Source organism: Fringilla coelebs, assembly GCF_963513975.1.
Source record: "Fringilla coelebs genome assembly, chromosome: 2".
Classification (NCBI taxonomy): Eukaryota; Metazoa; Chordata; class Aves; order Passeriformes; family Fringillidae; genus Fringilla; species Fringilla coelebs.
The window spans coordinates 3185635-3208840 of record NC_140029.1 but is presented as its reverse complement, the minus strand read 5'-3'; the positions used below and the strand labels follow the sequence as shown (position 1 = coordinate 3208840).

The 23206-nt window shown below is 45.5% G+C and overlaps 1 protein-coding gene across 1 annotated transcript in view; it reads right to left on the bottom strand.

The window, feature by feature from the left end:
* The window catches only part of KCNJ15 (potassium inwardly rectifying channel subfamily J member 15), a gene marked incomplete at its 5' end in the record, with an annotated part of 33870 nt that extends 12777 nt beyond the window's left edge, over positions 1-21093 (bottom strand). The window contains one exon of the mRNA XM_084224400.1: positions 21061-21093. The remainder of the gene's footprint in view (positions 1-21060) is intronic.
* Between the last annotated feature and the right edge of the window lie 2113 nt (positions 21094-23206).

Below are 23206 nucleotides of genomic sequence, written 5' to 3'. Positions count from 1 at the left end.
TCCAGTACATAGCTCACTCGTGTGCCAAGCTTCCCTACTCTCCTTGCAATGAGTGGAAAAATGCCCTTTTTTCCACTCCTGCACTTTTTAGAGGGGGGAAACCATGCAGAGGAGAAGGAAGAATTTAGTTGTACCTGTGTTTTCAGAGCAGAAATAGGAAAGAACCTCAGTGTTGTCCATGGGAATGCTTTTTTTCCTATGGTTTTTGAGGTTCTGAGCCCCATTGCTTGTTTGGGACTCTGAGCAGAAATTGTGGAGTGCCAAGAAGATTTAAAAATTAATAAATGTGAAGCAAAAGTAGCTGCTGGTTGGTAAAATTCCCTTCTGTTCATATGAAGTACTTAACACTCCTGAATGTTCTGGTATTTTAGGTGAGGGCTGAGAGAAAATCAAAGATTAATGGTGAGAAACATTGGGGAGCTTCAAGTGGAAATGGCCTCAGCCGTGTCCTTTAATGGGGTATTTGGGGCTACCAGCAAATTCATGGAATCCCACAAGGATTTGGGGGGGAAGGGACCTTGAAGATCATCCATGCCATGGGCAGAGACACCTTCCACTACCCCAGGGAGCTCCAAACCCTGTCCAACCTGGATTTGGATTTGGGGAAAGCTGGTGGACCAAGGGCTGTAACAACACATGAGCTCCATCCAAAGCCTTTTCCATTTTTCTGGCCCCCATGGGGATTCTCATGGGGTTAAGGCTGGTCCCCCTTGATTTCCTCTTCTCAGGAAAGGCACTAATAAATCCTCTCTGACTTACAGAGCTCCCTGTTTTCCTGGAGCTTGTTGGAACATAATTTCTGGAGCTTCTGTTCACCTGCCAAGCCAAGCTGAAATTAGCCCATGGATTTAAAGACGTGGGCTGGTTTGTATCCCTTCACTCTTAGGTGATGGAAATTAAAACAGGCCAGGTTAATTATTTATCCTTTCCATCAGCAGCATGCTAACATTGTACAGGAGCTTATTGTCACTCATATATCTGCACAAATTGGAATAAAATTGATATTTTTTTTAAGAAGAAGCTGTTTCCTGAGTTTCTTGACTGGGAGGTTGCACAGCCCTGCTCTGTTGTGTCTTCCAGATAAACTCCCATGGAATCAGAGGGAAAAGAATCTTTGTTTTCCTCATTGCTCTCCCAAATTGCTTGATCCCTGCCAATTTCCATGACACAGACCCCTCAGTCTGCTGCAGAGACTGTGGCTTCTGAAAGGGAGGAAATAGCATGAAAGTACTGGTGCACATCAATGTTTTTGGATTTTCTCCGCCAAACCAGAAATATCAAAACAAAATTTAAAAAAAAAAGGAAACAAAAAAAAACCAAAGGAAAAAAAAAAAAACAAGTTTCAACTTTTCTGGCAAAATAAAATAATAACCAACAAAACAACAAAACAGAAAAAGGTCATTCTGGCTGCTTGTTCAAACCAAAACTGAGCCTTTCCTTTTGAGGTTTGCGCTGATGTGTGTGTGTGCCTCATTTAAATTAGGTGAGGAACAAAACATTCCTTGGGGTGACAGATTGTGACATCTTGCTTCCACAAAGTCAAAATACAATTTTTTTACTGTTCAAAATCATGTTTGTTTCTTTTTTTTTTTTTTAATGTCTAAACCTGCATTTTCAGCCCATAAGGCTTCTGGTTGAAAAGTCTCAGCCAACTGTAAGGACCACGTGAGTTGGTTTGGTGACAAGTGACACTTGGAGGGGCACAGCCTGTCCTGGTTGTTGGGATCTGGGAACACAACTACAATTCCCTCCTCCTTTTTCTTTTCCTCACAGTTTCTTAGGAACCTCCATAAAAGCAGTGATAATGTGCCCAAACAAGAGAAAAAAAATCTCACGCTGCTTTTCAAAGCCCCTGTGTTTCCTTACCCTCAAAGGAGCCTGATTTCCTGATTTATTTACACATCCCTTATCTTTATGGCTGCTCCTTTATGATCCCATGTCATCTCCAAAGCTCCTGCAATCTTTTACAGTTGGGAAGGTCCAGCTTTGATCACTGGAGCCATCAGGCTGAATAGAACATTGTTCCTGCTCCGCCGAGAATTTTTTCCGACTGCGCTCAGGACACCGCAAACTTATTTTTACAACGCTCAGCAGCTCCTCTACCTTGTTTTTCTGTGAGTTTTACAGATGCTGTGGGTTTCAGGAGGCACTTTGATGTTTTCCAAGCTGCCTGATTTATGAGAAGAAAAAATACCACCGTTCCCCAATTATTTTCTGTCGCCTTGTAATAAGGCTCGATGCATCAATGGAAATTTAGTTTAGACACAAAAAATAACTGGGGAATGAGGAAATCAACTGCATCCCCCACAAGAGATCATTCTTCCAGTGGAAAAATCAACCTTTTTGATCTCTAACCCTCTGTACTTTTCCTGTAATATTTAATAAAGCCTCCATTTTCATTGGAAAACACACTTGATGGGAAATGTGTGACTGGTAGAACTTTCTGTGTTATTTTAGTGTTGTTTATATTCTATTTTAGTGCTGTTTGAACAGAATTTATATTTTGTAGGTAAGTGGTGAAGATAGTTGGTTGCAAAAAGCAGCTGAGCAGGGCTGTGGATATCTCAGTTGCAGCAGATTTCCGAAGGGGTTAAGATCATGACATTGCTGAAAGTCCAGGGACTGTCACCCCACCAGGCAAGTGGCAGCTCAGTGGCAGAGCAGAAAACTCCTCATTCACTGTTCTGGTGACACCCTGTCAAACCCAGCCTTTTCCAAAAGTAAAAACTCTTCTGAAAAGCTGTTCCCTTGCTCCATTTGCTGCGCAGCTCAGACTTCTGGTCTGCAGGCAGCTTGGTGCCACAGCATCTCCAAAATCCACCTTTTCTTCCAGTCCAGAGTTTCAGTTCATTAATTTACATTTCCCAGTTCTCCTCCTGCTCACAGTCCTTCTTATCTCTCGCACTCAAAAATTCTGGGATAAAAAAAATCTTATTTCTTTTCTGCTATTTTGGCCATTTTAATTTCTTCTTCATTAATTCAAACACATCTTTCACTTCTTTATACCCCTAAAGGTCACAGTCTAACCTTTCCACAGCTGCTGCCCTGACCCCCATAGCTCTGCTTTCGTCTGCTCTTTGTTGGCATCTCATTCCTCTTTGTCCTCAAATCAATCCCTGGGTTTTGGTTTTTTTTTTGTTCCTTTCCTGGTTTAGACTTCTCCCATTCCACAATAGCTTCCCACGTGACATAAATAAAATTCCCACGTCCTGAAAATCCACCTGTGTGAGATACAACTGCCACAAGCTTCTCCCCATCATTGTGTTCACCTACAAAGTTCCTCCTGTGTGTCCTTCACTGTTAGATCTGAAATAATTTACAGCAGATCCAAAGTTTTCCTCTTTGTTCATCTGACTGCAAAGTGTGTTGAGGACCTGCTGTGCTGTGAGAAATAATATGTTTTGCATCAGCATGGATAATAAGTGATTGATTTCTTTGGAAGCATGCATTTTTCCAGGATAGAAACCTGGGATACCTTGAGGGATGAATGTGCCCATCTCCCTGCAGCGCTGATGACCTGAGACCAGATCTAGAACTTTTAGACAGCTGAAATTGCCTTTTCCTTGCACCTCTACAGCAAGGCCAGAGCTTTTGAAAGCTGCAAAGTTTATTTACTCCATGAAAATCAACTGTTGCAGTACATGTGAAGGTGCCCCTCTCCTCCTGAAAAGATGAGAATTACACATGTTAATTACCTGCTACAGGTGTGCATGTGAAGTTGGAATATCCTAAATAAACACAGGTGAGTCAGAGTTGTACTGCTGAAGCATTTCAGGTGAAATGCCATGGGAAGTGCTGAGCTGTGTGGGATCCCAGGTGAGATCACACACCATGATGTGCCCTGTCCATCACACACACGGTTTAGTTGTTGTAAAAAATGCAAATTATGCACTGAAGATTATGAACAAGTTTCTTATATAAAAACAACCTATCTAGGAATCTAAAATAGGGTGTAGGATATGTCTGCTCTGTTTTAAAGGTTCTTGCCTGTGACATTCCCTGTCACAGGTCAGCTTGGTTATCACTGCCAACACAGACACTGTCACAACCACCCTCACCAAAATATGGATTCATCAAGCCTGAAAGTTTAAAAGGCTCCCTCATCTGTGATCACAGAATCCCAGAATCATCAAGGCTGGAAGAGCCTTTCAGGATCACCCAGTGCCACCCCAGCCCCACCAGCATCACCCCAAACCCTGTCCCTGTCCCCAAGGCCACATCCAGGCTGCTCTGGGACAATTCCAGGGACTCCAAACCTCCCTGGGCAGCTCAGCCCAAGGCCTGACCACTCTGCCAGGGACATTTTCTGTCCCAGTCTCCAACCTGAGCCTGCTCTGGTGCCATTTGATGCCATTTCCTCTCCTCCTTTCCCTTGGGACAGGGCAGCAGAGCCCGACCCACCCCGGCTGTCCCCTCCTGGCAGGGACTTGTGCAGAGCCACAAGGGCCCCCTGAGCCTCCTTTGCTCCAGGCTCAGCCCCTTCCCAGCTCCTCAGGAATTCTCCAGCCCCTTCCCAGCTCCCTCAGGAATTCTCCAGCCCCTTCCCAGCTCCGTTCCCTGCCCTGGACACGCTCCAGCCCCTCCAGGGCTCTCCTGCAGGAGCAGAACTGGACCCAGCCCTGGAGGGACCCCAGCACAGAGGGACAATCCCTGCCCTGCTCCTGCTGCACACACAATTCCTCACCCAGCCCAGCTGCCAGTGCCCTCCTGCCCCCCTGGGCACCCCTGGGCTCATGTCCAGCCCCTGTCAGCAGCACCTCCAATGTTTTTATCTGTGCAATTCCAAAATCCTAAGGTGGGGTTGGTCTCTTTCTCCAGCAGCACTGACACAGCCAGAGCACACAGCCTGAGCTGCACCAAGGGAAATACAGGCTGGAGAGCAGGGAAAAGGTTTTGCAGCAAGGGTGAGAAAGTTCTGGAATGGCTGCCCGGGGAGGTGGTGGAGTGCCCATCCCTGGGTGTGTTTAACAAAGCCTGGATGTGGCACTGGGGGCCAGGGCTCAGCTGAGCTGGTGGGGCTGGGCTGGACTCGATGGCCTTGGAGATCTCTCCCAACCCAGGGATTCTGGGAATTCTGTGGAAATATGAACAACCCACATCCTACACCTCTGTCACTGATGCTTCTTTCAAAGGTTTCCCTTTTCATGGTGGGATTTCAAATCCTCCTCTCCTTATCACCGTAGTTCACCTGCCACTTATTTAGCAAGAGAGCCAGTGATCAGTTGATAAAGAGCAAAAAGCTAAACTAGAATTATTTGGTGGCAAAATTTTGGGGAAATTTCACAGACATGGTCAGAAAAATCACAAAAACCATCTGTCTGTTTGCCATTTTCCTTGGGAAATTAAAAATGAAATTAAAATCATTTAACCAGGAATTTTTTTTTATTCACTGGTTAAAATGTAAACCTCTATTTTATCCTTTATTTATTTTATACCTTTATTTATTCTGGTTATTTTATCTTATTTGTATCTAATTTATTATATGTTTTTGTCAGGCTGTGTAATTCAAGAGAGGAAGAGGGGAAATTTTGATCATGATATATTTTACCCTTTTCCCTTCATCAGTTCATGCTAAGAATACATTTTAGAAGCCATCTAGGTAGGTGCATTATTATATATATTCTTTCCCTACAGATTTATGTTAATATATTGAACAGATAATCATTTTTATCATATATTCTCAGTGCAAAAGTGCTTATTTTAGATAAGTTCATGATGTGAAACCAGATTGACCCAACAGCGAAACCTCTCAGTTAAAACAATGGAGATTAAATTAATCTGATCAGGTTGTACTATTGTCAAAATCTATTTTATTTTATGATTTTTGAGTCATGACAAAGAGAAGGTGGCTCTCTGAGCACAGACAAATCCAGCTGAGGATCTCCACGAGAAAAGCAACCAGAAAGGAGCCAAATATGATTTTAGATGGGACCAACCCTTGTCCCAGCACTTCACTTTCACCAGAGGCAGCAGAAGGTTTGCAGAAGGCTCTGCTGGAAGATGAAATTTGCCAAACCCCTTTTTCCCCAGTGGGTGTAAAGAACTGCAGAGGTCCCAAAACTCTGCAGATTTATCCCAGAACTGCAGGATTATCCCAAAAATCGTCATCAGGTCCAAGCAATATTTGTCCAGTTAAGGGTGGCAACACCTAAAGCTTCGCTGCTGTCACATCTCGTTCCCTTTCTGCCTGGCCATGACCTCTGCCTGGCTGTGAACCCCAGGGTGTGCTGGCCACACAATGACAATTCCCTACCCTGGGCATACAGGACAATTTCCTGCTCTTGGGAGAAGGCAGAGAGGCTCTGGTTTGTGATGGATCCACGTGCATATCACAGCACAGACAGGCAGAGTGAGCAGGAATTTCACTTCATGCACAGGGGGCTGCTTCTTTCCTGCTGACTTCAGGAACATGCACATGATTTTTGCCAAATTCTTTTCCACATTAACACCAAACTCTTTACCCTATTACCACCAAGTTCTTTTCCATATTAACACCAAGCTCTTTTCCATATTAGCACCAAACTCTTCAAGCCCTTTACCACATTAACATCGAGTTATTTGCCATATTAACATCAAGCTCTTTGCCATATTAACACCAAGTTACTTGCCATATTAACATCAAGTTCTTTACCATATTAACACCAAGTTCTTTGTCATATTAACTCCCTTTGCCATATTAACATCAAGTTCTTTGTCATATTAGCATCAAGTTCCTTGCCATATTAACACCAAACTCTTTGCCACATTAACACCAATCTCTTTGCCATATTAACACTAAGCTTTTTATCACATTATCACCAAGATCTTTTCCATATTAACATCAAGTTCTTTGTCATATTAACATCAAGTTCCTTGCCATATTAACACCAAACTCTTTACCATACTTTACCATATTAACACCAAATTCTTTGCCACTTTATACCATATTAACATCAAGTTCTTTATTAACACCAAACTCTTTACCATATTCACACCAAACTCTTTACCATATTCACACCAAGCCCTTTACCATATTAACACCAAGTTCTTTAACACCAAGCTCTTTACCTTATTAACACCAAAGTCTTTGCCATATTAACTCCAGGCCTTCTGCCATACTAACAAACACATCCAGACACACTGAATGCTGAAATGATGCTCAAGCCTGTAATAACTCACTCAACTCATTCATGATTTCTCTCACCCCAAGGGGTTAAGGACAGCTCAGCTTTCAGACATTTAGCATTTAGTAAATTCCTTCCTGGTAAATTGACAAAGTTGATTTTAACTGTTTCATGCAATAATCAATGATTTTTATTATTTTCATACACATACCTCTAAAGGTAAAGACTTTTCCCTCTGTCAAGCAAACAAACCAAAAAGGCATCACCCCAAAACCTGCCTTGTTTTTCCTTGAGGAAAAGCAAATCAAAATTTATTTCAAAATGCTCTGAGGTCCAGCATGTAAAACAGTAACATTTCTGTTTTTCTTGGTCCTTCCCAGCCTTGGTCTCCACCTGTTCCCAAAGAACAGAACCTGCCTCTGTGAACTGTGTGTCTGAGGAGAGGGAAACGGGACAGGAGGCAGAAATTAATATTCCAGACAGCTTAAATGAAATCTGGATAAATCAATAAAAAATTCAGCTGCAATTAGCAGCATTAGCTGTGGGCTAATGGCTTGTTTGCTTCATTGCATGAGGAGCCAGGATAAAAAAGAACTATTTGCTTTCATTTGAAATTCTATAAAAAGTAACAGACTGAATTATTGTATGTACATTGGAAGACTGAAGCCCAAGTCATCTGCTGCTGTTTTTGTCTCTAGGCCATGCCTCATTTACTGGGCTGAAATTCCTGGGGAAGTTTTTGGTCTGGTCTACAACTCTGATTTATAAAAGTGATGCCAGTTTGTTCTGTACAAGCAGCCCCGTGTTACACTCCAGGTTTGCTTCCTCCCTCCTGTTAGCTGGTTATTAGGGAGTGCAGAGAGCATTGTGACATTTTACAAACAGGGAAATAAAGAAGACATTTCTTTAGCAGCAAATCTTCTCCTTCCCCCTCAATTAAAAAAAAAAAAAAAAACCACAAGAAAACACAGACTTAGTAAGTAAATACACAGGCACTGTGATCAGAAAGACCCTGGAAATGCCTCTGATACAATATAGGAGTGAACAAGGTGAGTTTAAAAGTGCTGTGGATACTCCCAGTTCACAAAGGAAAGTCAGCTTTGTTCCTCTTCACAACCAGCACCTCACAGAGAAAAGGAGATTTTATCTGTAACTCTCACTGCAGCACAATCCCAGTATGAAAGAAAATAAAAAGGGGAGCAGTAGAAAAGGAGAGGGGAATTTGCACCACGGGCTTTGATTGTGATCATGAGAAGTCAGAGCTGTCGTAAACAAGTTGTGCGAAGGCACAGGCAAAAGTTGGAAGACAATGCCTGAAGTTCTCCAACTCAGACATGTTTACATTCTTCACACCTTCCACAGAAAACTGACATTCTCTTTTCTTATACACAAAGGTAACAGGGACAGGAGAAAGTTCCAGGCAGGTTTTTCCCACCATGCCAATGAAAACTGATTTCTGCGCTGGAAAAAAGAGCAAGAGCTGGCTGAAAGTTCTGATTCCAACAATCTAAACAGCACTCTGGATTTCTACAGGGAAAAAATCCTGGCAGGCAAACAGTGACAAAAACAGGTTCAGCATCTGTCCCCCTCCCCAACATATAAAAATCTCAGCCCCAAGCATTACAAACCCCACATTCAGTGCTTTTCATCAGTGGAAAGACCGAACCGGGACAGCTTTTGCTTAATTGCTGAGCTGCCTCTGTGTCATAATCCAGGAAAAGGCACAATTTCAGAAAAACATTTTTTCTCTTACACACAGTTTCTAAATCCTTAAACTACCAAAATATAGAAAAAAATAGGAAAACCACCTACTCCTTAGCTTCCAGCTCCACACAGCTCCCAAAGCACTGCTAAGCATGTATGGATTTTTGACAAATACCTCTTACCTGTAAAAGAGCAATGTTCAGATTCCTTACTAGATGTTATCGTCATGACAAGTCAAACAATCTTTTTTATAGAAGGTTGGGCTGCTTTTCAATAAAGCATGTGTGCATTTAAAGAAAAAACCAAAAATCCAGCACAAAACAAACCCCTCAGAGAGTCTCCCTTCCCTCGCTGTCAGTCAAAAACAAGTTGAAATAAGCCTGAGTCGGAATTACCTGAATAAAGAAACTGGAGAGAGGGAGGGAGGAGAGGGAGGGAGGGAGAAAGAGAGGAAAAAAAAAAAAAAAAAGAAAAAGAGTCCGAGAGGAGACTCAGTGATGTCAGCAGTGTGTGTTAAGGAAATCTACAGCTGAGCCCAGCAAACTTTATAACTGCACAGCTCTCAACACCCAGCTACGTGGTAAGCAAATACCTGCTTCAGAGGAAACTGATTTACTTCTAAAGAAGTCAGTTAATCTTTGAAGAAACTTCAGCCAGGCTGATCAAAGTCCCTGAAAGGCCTTATTTCCTAAATAAATAAGGTTATGAGTGGTTGTATAATGCTCAGAAAAGAGGAAGAAGGATAAAAAGTCAACGTTATTGATTACCCCTTTCCTGCTGGCAAAAGGGAGATTGAAACTCATCTGAAATCAGTTCAGGTTATGGTTGTCACACACTGAGCTGCAGCAGCTGAAATCCCTGACCACCAAATTTTTCAATGTGGTTATCCAAACACTCCTGTCCTTTGATGGCTTTTTCTGGGTTTGCCAGGGTGCTTTTGTCTCCCAGTTGCAGAGAGCACAGGCAGGGATGATTTGAGTCAGGTACTGGAATTTCATGGGATTTCCTGGGAATGGAGCAGGGAAAGGGAAGATGCTGCAGCACTAGAAAGTCTCATGTGATACCCTTGGAACTGTAATTCTGATGCCCTTATGCTGTAATTCCTGGGAATTCCAAATCCCAGCAAGCTGCTCCAGGACAGGAGAGCTCAGCATCACCTGCAGGCACATCCCCCAGTGCCTGGATAACTTCCTTCCCTTCCCCTTGGGAGAAGGAACACATCAAACATTGGGATGAGTCCTTCACCAACCAAACCCATCCCGCCCCAAATTCCCAGGGAGCAAACCAGCCAGAGCCAAATCCCTGCTAAAGGGGGATCTAAATGCCATTAACAGATATTAATAATGCCATGATATGTGACCAGAGGAAAGCAGGAGCTGGAATCCTGCTGTCAAGTGCAGCATTCAGGCAGTGCCAGTAGGCAGCAGCTGTTTTGCATTTAAAAGGGCAACACTTAGAGGTGATTTTTTTTTTTCCACTTTGCCAGAGACTAAAGAATTTCACACGACTTGGATTGTTCCCCGAATCCATGAACCTGTTGCACTGGTGTCTCTCTATATTTACCATGAGGGAGATGGCAACAGCTATAAATATATTTATATTTATACATAAAAATGCCTGTGAAGGTCTTTTTCTGCTTTCAGATGAGCTGTTCTGTTTGCAGAGCTTCATCATGAAGCACCTACACCAGGATTTCTCTTTCACTATTCAGTTAAATTATGTTTAGCTGGGATTATACATTATTAAAAATTCCCAATTAAGCCTTTCCCCTTCTTTCTTCTGGATAAAGTTTGACAAACTGCCCTAATCATAAATGAATAATGTGCTATTCCCACACTTCCCCCAAATCAGGATTTTTGGAACATGGTGACCATGAAATCCACTGTAGTGTGAGGGGCCTTTGGAAGATCATAATATGAGGATATGTTCTGAAAGATGCACAGCTGTTCAGTTTTTAAGCTTTGTGTGTGTGATTTAAAAATGTAAATACCTTTCTTTGCAGTTTTCCACCTTAAACAAGTGTCACTTATCCCCACAAGCTCTGGGGCTGCTCCCACACTGCTGCTGAGGTGGGCCAGAAGGAGAAGTTAATGTATCAGTTTATACCATCCAAAATGAATAAATTCACTTTTTTAAAATTCAGATTTACCTTCAGATTTACCAGGGCTTATAAATCTTTTTGCTTGCAGCAACTAAAGGTGAGTTCAAAAGTGTGGGCTAGAGATGTTTAAGTACTGATCCAAACTTCACCATTCAATAAAGCTGAGCAGGAAACCCCACGGTGATAAGAGGCTTGCTCAGGGCATTTTCAGATTTCATGTTGGCTCTGGATGAAGTTAAGTAAGGAAAAGAAACAATAAAACCGGATCCCTGGAAGAAATGTTAGCCCTACTCATCAAATCTGCACCTGCAACTTGATCTAAAAATCAGTTATTTTACTGAAAAAGTGCTTTGGGCTTCTCATGTGGAACATGATCCAGCTCAGAAGGATGTGTGCAGTGTACATGGGGAAAAGGCACAGCCACACTTCAAGCCTTGTCTCTTTTTTTTCTGTTCCTGGGAATCCCCAGATTATGAGTTAAAAATCAGACCCAGGATAAAAAGAAACTGGCATTGTTATAAAAACCAGAGAAATGGGTTTGCCAAAAACAAGTTCAGGATGCCCTGAGCAGGCAGATGTGTCACCTGAGAACTGCGAAACAGCTATTTGTGCTTTTACACAGCTAAATCCATGTGTAAAGCTGAGCCTTGTCTTGATAAACACAGATATTTGGGCTTTATTTACTTTGTGTTTTCTTCATTTATTTAAAGGCAGTCCTCTAGTTTCTGTATTTTTCCCACGTGCTTTAGAGTATTCACCTCTTCATCAAGCCTGATTCTTACTGATGAACTTCTTGATAAAAACAGAATTGAAAGGGTTAAAATTCATTATGGAGATTCCCATGAAATAAAGGTAAAACATTGGGCCTGAAGGTGCTGCAGGAAATGCAATTCAGGGAATTGTAGAATGGTTTGGGTTAAGGATCCTCCATTGCCACCCCCTGCCATGGCAGGGACACCTCCCATTGTCCCAGGCTGCTCCAGCCCCAGTGTCCAGCCTGGCCTTGGCCACTGCCAGGGATCCAGGGATGGAATTCCATCCCAGCCCTGCCCACCCTGCCAGGGAACAATTCCTCATTGCCAAGATCCCACCCAGCCCTGCCCTCTGGCACTGGCAGCCATTCCCTGTGTGCTGTCCCTGCATCCCCTGGAAATTGTCTCTCTCCAGGTTTCCTGGGGCTCCTCCAGGTCCTGCAAGGCCACCCTGAGCTCAGCCCAAAGCTTCTCCTGTGCAGGTGAGCAATGCCAGCTGTGCCAGCCTTTCCTGCCAGCAGAGCTGCTCCAGCCCTCTGCTCATCCTGGAGCCTCCTCTGGGCTCTGCAGCAGCTCCAGCTCCTCCAGGGCTGGGCCTGTGGATGTTAATGGGGTCAGGAATCTTCACACTCCAAAAAACCAGACACCACACTCTCCCCACTTACATGTGCTCTCAGCATGCTCAACAGACGTTTTTCCACCTTTTTTCTTTTGTCACATCTTTGTTGACATTGCAGCAGTGGCCGCCCTGAGGAATTCCCAGCCCGTTTTCCCAGCCTGCTCCGGGTTAATGCCGTGGTTTGAGTACAAGCCCTCCACAATATGCTCTTTGCATTATGAGAGGTTGTGGCTGACACTGCTGCTCCTGGGGGAGATTTGTGCACATGGAAAGCACATAATTGGAACAGGATTTTATTCTGCTTGATGAGCTTCACACAGAAGGATCTGGCTGAGGAGAGCCCAGCTCTGTTCTCAATGAAGCGAGTGGTGACCTCTGTGGAAACCCTGTTAGCACAGCTTCCCAAAACTTCATCCCAACGAGTTTGGATGTGAGAAGGCTGCAGTTGCTGAGATGTGTCTTATCTGCTCACATGAGGTGGTTGTTCTTCATCCAGCTGGCTCAGGGTTTCAGACCCCCAGCTCCACTGCTGTCCTGTGAGGGATGGAAGGGCTTTGACAGCTTCCAAATTTAAGTTTCTGCCCAGAATTTTTGCTTCTTGATGACAGAAATACTGACATGTTGCCACCCAAGATAGCAAAAGGATTTCCAGGTAGCAGAAAGCTCTGGAGGAAAAACAGCCTCCTGAGAAAAGTCACTCATTCCCAGGCACATTTGGCTGCCTTCTCCCTGGCTGTGGAAACGAGCATCTTCTGGGTTTGGTTCTTGCCCAGAGATGAGGAAGATTCACAAGCAGGAATTCAAATCCAAGCTGGCTTTCCACACCAGAGTGAAAATGACAACAGGCTTCAGATCCAAGAGGGATTTTAATTTCCCCTCCCCTGCCAATCTGGTCAAAATGTCCAAAGCAGCAAAAATTCACCTCAGATTCCTGGAACTGGTCCTCATATCTTTGCTTTGTGACACTCTGTGGTGGGTGCATGCTCGGTTTGCCACATCATGAGCCAGCAGGATGCATGAACATCCCCACAGAGAAGTTCTGCTCACATCACTGGGAGCTTCCCAGCAGGCCAGGCTGCTTCCTGCAGCACTTCCAAGAGCAGACAAGTCTCCAGGTCCCTCAGGTCAGAGCTGTAACATGAGGTTGGATTTGCTGCTGTAGGATTGGATCCACGCTCACGGAAAACTACGCTCTGCAAGACATAATCCTCAGTATTGTTCTCAGCTGCAAGCAGGGTGTCTGGCCCAAGCAATGACCCAGGGTTATGGTCTAGAAGAGCTGCTCCAGGGGATGATGGAGAGGCAGGGCTGGAAGAATCCAGCTGTGAGAGCCACTGGCCACAAGAAACAGAGGCAGCTTTGCCTGGTCTGTCATTTTCCTCCCCATGACCCATGGTGGTCTCTCTCTCGGGTGTTCTGTGGTTTCTCCTCAAGTGTGAATTTCCCTAGTTAATAGCTGTCCTGATGACCAGGAATCCTTCTGGGAACTGCTGGAAAACCCCAGCTCCTCAACCACTGGATCCCTCTTGTTGATGTGACACAACGATCATTCCTCAGGCAAAGAGAAACTTTCATCTTCAATTTCATGTATCTTCAGTAGCACCCTTTGGAGGACAGCAGTGGGAAGGGAAATCTCTCCTAATCAGATTTCAGTTTGTTTGGGTCACTAAATTTGCAAAGTCCACTCTGCATCCTCCAGCCATTGGGCCTCAATTTCTAATTCTCTAATTCTCTTATTCAAGCTCAATTCTCAGCAGTGTCCAGCAAGCAGATCAGGTTTTTTCCTTACCTTTAAAGCTTCAGGGATATTTTAATGGAGCTTTGCTTTGGAATAATTTGAGAAATAATGGTTTATTTTACTTGGAAACTTCTTTTCATGAGCACCAATAAGAGCCTTGCAAAAAGACCTTTTTGGAACTTTCTTTACTGAATTTCTTTGAGCTGTGGCTATTTGGGACAAATATGTGGCATTGCTGCTACTGGTTTCAGATAGCCAGACTAGATGGCCTCTCAGGAAACAGCAGTAAAAAGGCAGAGCAAATTAAATGAGTACCTTTGTGCATTTTTAAACGTGTCTTCCTGGAAAAATAACTTCTGGCTTGAATGAAAGGAACTGCAGTGTGTACTTTTGCCAAACTTTATCCAAGAGGATTAAGAAGTGAGCCTACAGACAACTCCTGAGGTTGACAGAGCATGGAACACTACAGAAAGTGCACAAAAAGAGGGTGATAAAGGGAAGGGCACAGAGTTTTCAGTAGAGGGTGTGTGTACAAAGACTGTCCTGAAGTTTGCTATCACCAACAGAGATCGTGGCACAAGAGATATGGAAAGTGATCTTCCAAACACCAAGGGCAAACATTTGTCCAGACAGGGCTGAAAAGGCTCAACTTCAAGATCAGATTTTTGTAGAAAGCAGAGTTGTCATCGTTGATCTGCAGAACTCAGCTTTGAGAGGAAGCAAAATCCAATCCATGATATGAGAGGGGAAGAAAGGGGAAGCTCCATGACAGGAAGGTGGACAGGAGTGCTGGCTGCACCCATTGTCACCAGGATTGCACCACAGTTTCCATCACAACCTCCTATTTTCATGTGCCATGAGCATTGCAAAATGCTGACCTTTGGGGCTGCATTTTTCCATGCTTGCTCTCTGCCCCAAAGGTGAATTCTTTCAGAAATTCTGAGCAGAATCTTTTCAGGGACCATGGCTATTATTTTTGGCTGTTGCCAGGGCGGCTTGCCTAGGGCAGATCAAATAACAACTGGTTTGTTCCTCTGAGCTACAATAAATCCCACCATCCATCATGTGAAGGAGAAAATTAAAGGCATGAAAAACACATCAGAGCTCTCCCACTTTTAATGTTTGCAAGAACTGTTTAGGCTTGCAAATGGCAGCAGGTGAAGAAAAGAGAGATTTCACTGGGAGATACTGCCCTGAAGAAGAGTCTCCTTTAATGACAATTAACTCCACAGTGTTTGTATCAGGAATTGGTTTCAGGGACAACTATTGAAAAGTGGTGTTAAATACAATCTTCAAGATACCAGGAGAGGAGGCTGGGTCTGTTTTGTCCCTCTGAGTGTTTCTAACATGGGACACTTGCCTTTCTCAAGCAGTTTATTAAGAACTGAAGGGTTGCACATTCCCATCTATTGCCACAGGCTGGGTTAGTCAGTGTCAAGGGCACTAAATATTCTCCATTTCTCAAAAGCAGAGCCTAAAAACATGGATAGAGATGCTGAACTACAGGTACTCATGGCTGAAAATGCTCTCTAGGGGCTTTACAGACCGCAGCCAATGCATTAGGATTGAGATGCTGAGCAGCACTCAAAGCCACAAACAACCCCAGAACAAAACCCCACGTCTGCTGTTAGGAAATCACACCCAGGTGGCCTCATATACCCCCACACATTCTCCTGATTTTATCATCCACGGAAAATATGTCTGAAAGTTACTGTACAGACAGGAAAAGCCAGTCTCCCTACAGGCCCCAATAAAGACTAGAGCTGTCCAAAGGTCTCTGGGAGTACAAATGTATTTGTTCCAGTAGGTCTGGCCTGTGAGGCTGCTCCAGACTACAGCTTCATGTGGGGACACGTGCTCCAGCAGGGCCATCCCAGGGCACAGGGCACAGGGCTGGGTCCAGGTGGCTCTGGAATATTCCAGGGAGGAGCCCCCAGAGCCCCTCTGGGCTCTGCTCAGGGCTGGGCACTGCCCAGGGCAGAAGTTGTGCCTCCTGTGCAGGGGAATTGCTGGGCTCAGCCCCTGCCCGTGGCTCTGGGGCCATGGCTGGGCCTGGAGCAGAGCCTGGGCCTGCTCTGACCTCTGCACACAGGGACAGACACAGGGACAGACACAGGGACAGACACAGGGACAGCCAGGGACAGACACAGGGACAGACACAGGGACAGACACAGGGACAGACACAGGGACAGCCAGGGACAGACACAGGGACAGACACAGGGACAGACAGGGACAGACAGAATTCCCAGAATCCCTGGGTTGGAAGAGACCTTCAAGGCCATCAAGTCCAGCCCAGCCCCACCAGCTCAGCTGAGCCCTGGCCCCCAGTGCCACATCCAGGCTTTGTTAAACACACCCAGGGATGGGCACTCCACCACCTCCCCGGGCAGCCATTCCAGAACTTTCTCACCCTTGCTGCAAAACCTTTTCCCTGCTCTCCAGCCTGTATTTCCCTTGGTGCAGCTCAGGCTGTGTGCTCTAGCTGTGTCAGTGCTGCTGCAGACAGAGCCCAGCCCAGCTGAGCACAGGCACCTTTCAGGAGCTGTGCAGGGCCATGAGGGCAGCCCTGAGTCTCCTTTTCTCCAGGCTGAGCACCCCCAGCTCCCTCAGGGCTCCTCTCAGGGTTTGTGTTCCAGCCCCTCTGGATGTGCTCAGTGTCCCAAGGTCCTTCCCAAGCTGAGGGGCCAGAGCTGGGCACAGCACTGCAGGTGTGCCCTGAGCAGGGCCCAGGGCAGGGACAGAATGACCTCCCTGCTCCTGGGACAGCCAGGGACAGACACAGGGACAGACACAGGGACAGACACAGGGACAGACAGGGACAGCCCCAGGGACAGACCCAGGGACAGACCCAGGGACAGACACAGGGACAGCCCGAGGCCCAGCCAGGCCAGGCAGGGCTGAGGCCCCTCTCTCTCCCGGGCTCCTCTCCAGGCTGAGCAGCCCCAGCTCCCTCACCCTTTCCTGGGCACGGAGCTGCTCCAGGCCCTTGCTCAGCTCCAGCAGCTCCTGGCCCTGCTGTGCTGAGGAGCCAGAGCTGGGCACAGCAGCCAGAGGAGCCCCCAGGGCTGGCACAGGGGCAGGATCACCCCTGACCTGCTGGCACTGCCCATCACAGGGCACCCCAGGTCACTCTGCTGGCTCATGGACAGCTCAATGTCCCTCAGGACCCCAGATCCTTCTCCTCAGTTCCTCTCCAGCATTTTTCTTTCCAAATGATTGTATTTTACACCCAGTACTGTTCCAAATTCAGCATTTTAGTTCCTGATTATCTCACTTGTATTGACTATGTCATTCAGTCCACCAAAACACACTGTTCATGCTCTGTCCTGATCCATTCATATTTGACATGAAATATAACACTTCAATGCCACACTTTTAACCTCAAGCACCACAAAATGCCTGGATAAGACAAAGTTTACAGGGTTCACATAACAATCTGCTTGTTTTATAACTTCCTTTTTCTAGCTGCAGCTAATGCATCCCCATGCCAATTATTGCTAAATAATTCCTCCAGGTTTGTTTGCAACCTAAGAATGTCTGGCAGATCTGCAATTGCACCTGCATGTGAACCTTAACATCAGACTTGCAGTGACTTTGCTCTGTAATACATCCAGCTTGTCTAGAAACCAAAAGGATGATGGTGAAATCAGACTGGTTTGACATTCACTAAATTTAGGAATTTTTGAATATGTGAAGCAATTGCTTAACCCCATGATTCCTCACAGCTCTGAGGTGAAAGAGCTCATGCAGAGCTTTCATCAGTGCATTGAACAGCTTCAAACTGAAAGGCAGTAGGTTTAGATGGGATACTGGGAATGAGGAATTGTTCCCAGGGTGGGCAGGGCTGGGATGGAATTCCCAGAGCAGCTGGGCTGCCCCTGGATCCCTGGCAGTGCCCAAGGCCAGGCTGGACACTGGGGCTGGAGCAGCCTGGGACAGTGGGAGGTGTCCCTGCCATGGTAGGGCTGGCACTGGGTGATTTTTAAGGTCCTTTCCAACCCCAACCATTCTACAATTCCATGCTTTCCCCTGTGTTTCTTCTGCTTCCCACAGCATATCTCAGCTGAATCACTGACAAGGGGCTCACAGGGAGTGCCTGCCCTCTCCACACTTTTCCATGTATTCCCTGGCTTCTGAAACCTTGGCCACTGCAACATTCCCTGATTTGAACTGCTCTGTCTCTTCCCCCTGTTCTGTGTCTTGAGTGCAGCCTGTTGACAATTGATTTCATCAGGACAATGAATTACACCTCTGGATTGCTTGGAATGAAAGGAACTCTTTTCCTCGGGGTTCATTCCGCTGTTTTCTTTACTCAGCTACCTCCAACCTCCACTTGCTCCAATACACCTTTTCAGATGTTTGTGTCCCTCAAAGGCCAGCTGTGCTATTTATCCCTTCTTGGAGGATCTCTCCTTTTAACTCCTTCTTGGAGCAGAGTTTTCTGAACCCTTTCAAACCTGTCCACAGCATTTGCATTGCAGGGAGGAACTGCAATCTCCTAAAGCTGGCTAAAGCAGGCTTCAAAATACTTCTTCCATATTTACTTCACCTTTGGGCTACGTGTTCACCACTTTTTTTTTTTCCCCCTCTAATTGTTGGTATTATTGGCCCAACTGCATTTCCAGAGGAGTTAACCCTCAGGACACTGCTCTGCACTTTGCTTTCCCGCTCTTCCCTCAGATCTCTCCCTGCTTGTTCAGTCTCAGAGTGATTTTCTCAGTGCTCTGCAAGATACTTTTACTTCTTTTGTTCCCCTTCAGCCCTGGCTTGTTTACATTTTCCTCATATTACCTTGTTTTATTGCTCATCTAGACCATCATTAACTATGTGTACTTTTCAATAACTTCCTTCACTTGGTTTTTTATCACTTCCTTGAATATATCCCAGCAGATCTGCAGGGAGATTTCTTCATCCTTGCCAACCAGTGGCCTGAAAATCACCCAAAGCCACCTTAGAGGACTGGCAGGAGCTATCCCTTGGGCACAGGAGGTTTGAGGTGCTTTCACAGGTGAATCAAAGCAGGGAAATCTTCTACTGTGACCAAAGCCAAAAGATTTCCAGTGAATATCATGGATAAGATTCTACTGAGCCAGCTGAGGCTGGGGATGACAACTTAGAGAGCCACACAGGTGAGTCTGTCTCAAAACCACCCAAAATTCCCACCTGGCTGGTGGAGATAAGCTGGTTTTGGACATCAAGAGGGCAACACCTGGTCCTGACCACACCATGGGTCCTGATGTGACTTTTCCTCCCTGCTGCCCAAAAAGGCACCCCCAGTCCAGAAGAACTCACTGAGCCACACTGATTTTTTTCTCTGGAGCTTGGCCATCGGGCCCAGGCCATGGAAAGGGCTCTGAATTTCCAATAAGTTGAACCTCCAGGAATCTGGAGCTATCAAAACTGTGTGAGACAATTTCATTCCAGCTTTGGCAAGGCAGAGTTTGGACACAGCACATTACAAGATGTCCTGCCAGTTCTGGGTCTGGGAGCAGGCTCCAAAGCAGGTGAATCCTTCCTTAACTGGAGTTCTACAGCAAGGAAAATGTTTCACAGAACTCAAGCAAAGATGAAACCAGCTGGCTGATGGAGAGGGCTAAGAGAAGTGGTCCTCTCTGAAGAGCTGCCAGCAATTTCTGAAATGAAGGTCAATTAAATTAAAATAATTGCAGTTTATATCTGCATGAGATTGGGCACCTGTGTGTAAATACAACCTGAATTTGTACCCCCACACTGGTACTCAGTGGCAAATATGTGCACACAGAACAGAGGCACTTTCTGGAAGGCAGGTTTCACACATTCCTTGGCAGACTGGATCATTTTCACCTCTTGTGATCCCAGACATCCCAGTGGTATTGGAGAAGGAACATGTCCTTTGCTTCTCTTGGGTTTCTGGAACAGCTTCACACAGATTCCCATTTCTGTATCTCTGTTCCTGACACATTTGCCAATCAAAGTACCTCTCTATCTCCCTCACTCTTCTTATCTCAAGAGCTTTGTTATAAAGTAAAGGAAGCTGGGTTGGATGGTGTTGCCAAGCTTTGAAAAGCTTCTGTAAAACTCTACATTTTCCTATAGTGCTGCAAAGCCCATATTTACCTAATAGACTGTCCAGAGTCCAAAGGAGCTTCTACAGAATTTCTGGTAAAGAGTATTTGTTTTAAGAATTGATATGCATGCCAAAAACAATGTACTGCATTTATCAGCCTGGAACTGTTACAATCTTTTCAGCAAATAATATCCCAGTTTCTGAAAAAGCCTAAAATGTGTAGCTAATCCAATTGTGTCACCTCTCATTTCCTTCAAAGAGGGGGGAAAAAGGCAAAGCTAAGCCTGAAATTCTGGTTTGAATTAACTGCCACTTTATCTCTAAGTGACCTCTTTGTGCAAAGCTATTACTGCAAACACAGTCTCTGAATCATTCAGTCCTCTCCAATGCCTCAAACACAGAGCTACAAGGTAGTTAATGCTATCAGCACTATCATCTTGCATTTGTGCAGGGCTTCTCATCCAAAATATTCCAGCTCCTGGCAGGCTGATCCTTTCCCTGGGTGGGCTCCCCATGTGGGTGCTGCATTCAGCATTGTAAAGGGGAAGGGGGAAGGAGGGGGATTTTACACTTTAATTCCAGTGCCACTGTTAAAGAAAATAACCTTCCATAAGGTGCAAACCAGCAAGCAGAGCTCTGCAGTGCCACACAGCCATGGAGAGAAGGAAATGAAGGATATCCCAGGTATTATTCTCACATCCACTCAGCTATCTCTGGCAGCATGGAGGGACCTAAGTGTTAGAAAGGTTCAGACCCTCTGAGAGAAAACAGAGGGTCTGAATTCAAACAGAGAGCCATAGTTATTCAAGTTATGATGGAGCCCTGCTTCTGACCAGGACAATCTAGTGTGGTAAAAGCTTTAATTGGGATGATTAAAAACCCACTTAATTTTCTTCACTGCAATAAAGGCAATTTAAACTCATTCCACTATTCCTTGTGGCCAGCCATGCCAGCCCATCACTGTCTGCCCACTCTGTCATGCACCCACCCAAAATACCTTTTATTTCCGTTTATTCCCGGTCCTTTCTCAGCAGCCTCTTCCCGATGGCACCTCCTGAAGGTGTTGGCAGGCAGCTGTGGAGGGTTGGGAAGTTCATCTCATCCCTGTCCTGCCCTGCTGCGTCCTGGGGCTCCGTCCGTCCTTCCAGCCCTGCCTGCTCCTGCAGCTCCCTCACTCCCAGCTGCTGGAGCAGGTTGAGGTGGTGAGCCCAAGGGCTGGAGAGCAAAAGAAGAAAGAAGAGAATTTATACTTTGGTATTTTGGAAGCTGGAATCCAGGAAGAAGCTTAAGAACGTGACTTGAGGCCAAAATGTTTGGCTCTCCAGTTACAGAGCGGAGAGGGGCAGGTTTATTCCTATTGCAACACTGTGGCCCGCGTCCTGCAGGAATTTTCCAACATCATGGATGTGTGGTGGGTTCAGAGCAACCTCTCCTTCACTCCTCTGCTTCCTGCAGCTCTGTGGGAGGAAGGTGATAATAGAGGAATCAGCAGCACGGCAAGAAACCTGTCTGAGGAATGGAGCTGTGGATGGAGGGCCTGGGAATTATTCCTGGGACATCCTGAGTTTACAGCTCCTCCTGCCACTGTCCTCCTCAACTGTCCTTCCATGCCCTCATTCCAGCAGAATCATCCTCTCCAACTGTTAATTTGGCTGCTATTTCATTTATTCCAGCTGCTGAGTTCGAGAAAGGAAATTTTTAAAAAGCAGCATCTCACTGAAAACAGATGCTGTCTCTGTACTAAGCAGATAAATTAAATACATAAAGCATGGCTTGTTTACAGTGCTGATTCTTTGTAAAGTTTTGCTGGGTTTATCCTTGATATTAAAACTCCAAGTATATTATATCACTTTATTGTTGATGCATCTGGATTAGGGAAATAGCCCATTGGCATTTCTCAGGAATACTGTAAATGAAATGGACTAACAATTTACCTCAGAAATGACAGCACACAGAAAAAAAACAACTAAGCTCAGCTTTTACTCCTATAGAACAGACACAACTTTTCTGGCCTCCATTTCTCCACAGTCATTTACAATTTTGTGAGATTTTTCTCTATATCCAACATGCACAAATTAAATATATGGGAGTAAATCATAGACTTACAGCACAGGTCTGTGTATGCACAACTACAAGGAGAGATCACAGAGATACAACTGCAAGGAGAGATCACAGAGATACACCTGCAAGGAGAGATCACAGAATCCCAGAATCATCAAGGTGGGAAGAGCCCTCCAGGATCATCCAGTGCCACCCCAGCCCCACCAGCATCACCCCAAACCCTGTCCCCAGGGGCCACATCCAGACAGTTCCTGAGCACTCCCACAGACAGTGACTCCAAACCTCCTTGGGCAGTGCATTTCAATGCCTGACTACTCATGTAGAGATTTTTTTTTTTCCCCCATATCTAATCTGAACCTCCCCTGGTGCAACTTGGGGCCATTTCCTCTCATTCTTTCACTTGAGACAGGCAGCAGAGCCCGACCCCCCCGGCTGTCCCCTCCTGGCAGGGACTTGTGCAGAGCCACAAGAGCCCCCTGAGCCTCCTTTGCTCCAGGCTCAGCCCCTTCCCAGCTCCCTCAGGAATTCTCCAGCCCCTTCCCAGCTCCCTCAGGAATTCTCCAGCCCCTTCCCAGCTCAGTTCCCTGCCCTGGACACGCTCCAGCCCCTCCAGGGCTCTCCTGCAGGAGCAGAACTGGACCCAGCACAGAGGGACCCCAGCACAGAGGGACAATCCCTGCCCTGCTCCTGCTGCACACACAATTCCTCGCCCAGCCCAGCTGCCAGTGCCTCCTTGGCCACATGGACTAAGGCTGAGCCAGCTCTCTCTCTGTATCAGAGCTCACTGGCTCCCTGTGATGTTTTTGCTCTTTGGTTGGAAGAATTCAGACAAACACATTTGTTTTAGTACAGTGCAACAAACTTGAGCCCACATCCTCTGAGGTGAAAAGTGATCTTTTGTTGAAATCACCTTATCAGTGTTTATGGTTCAAGGAAAATACAACAATGCACATAGTCCAATAACCTTGAAAACTCAAATGAGAAGTGCCTGTGATTTTCAGGTGTCAAAGTTAACCAAGGGATGGTCTTTTACACTTCTTAGATCTATTGAAGCAGTCTTCTCTTAGGAAAGACAGGCAGAG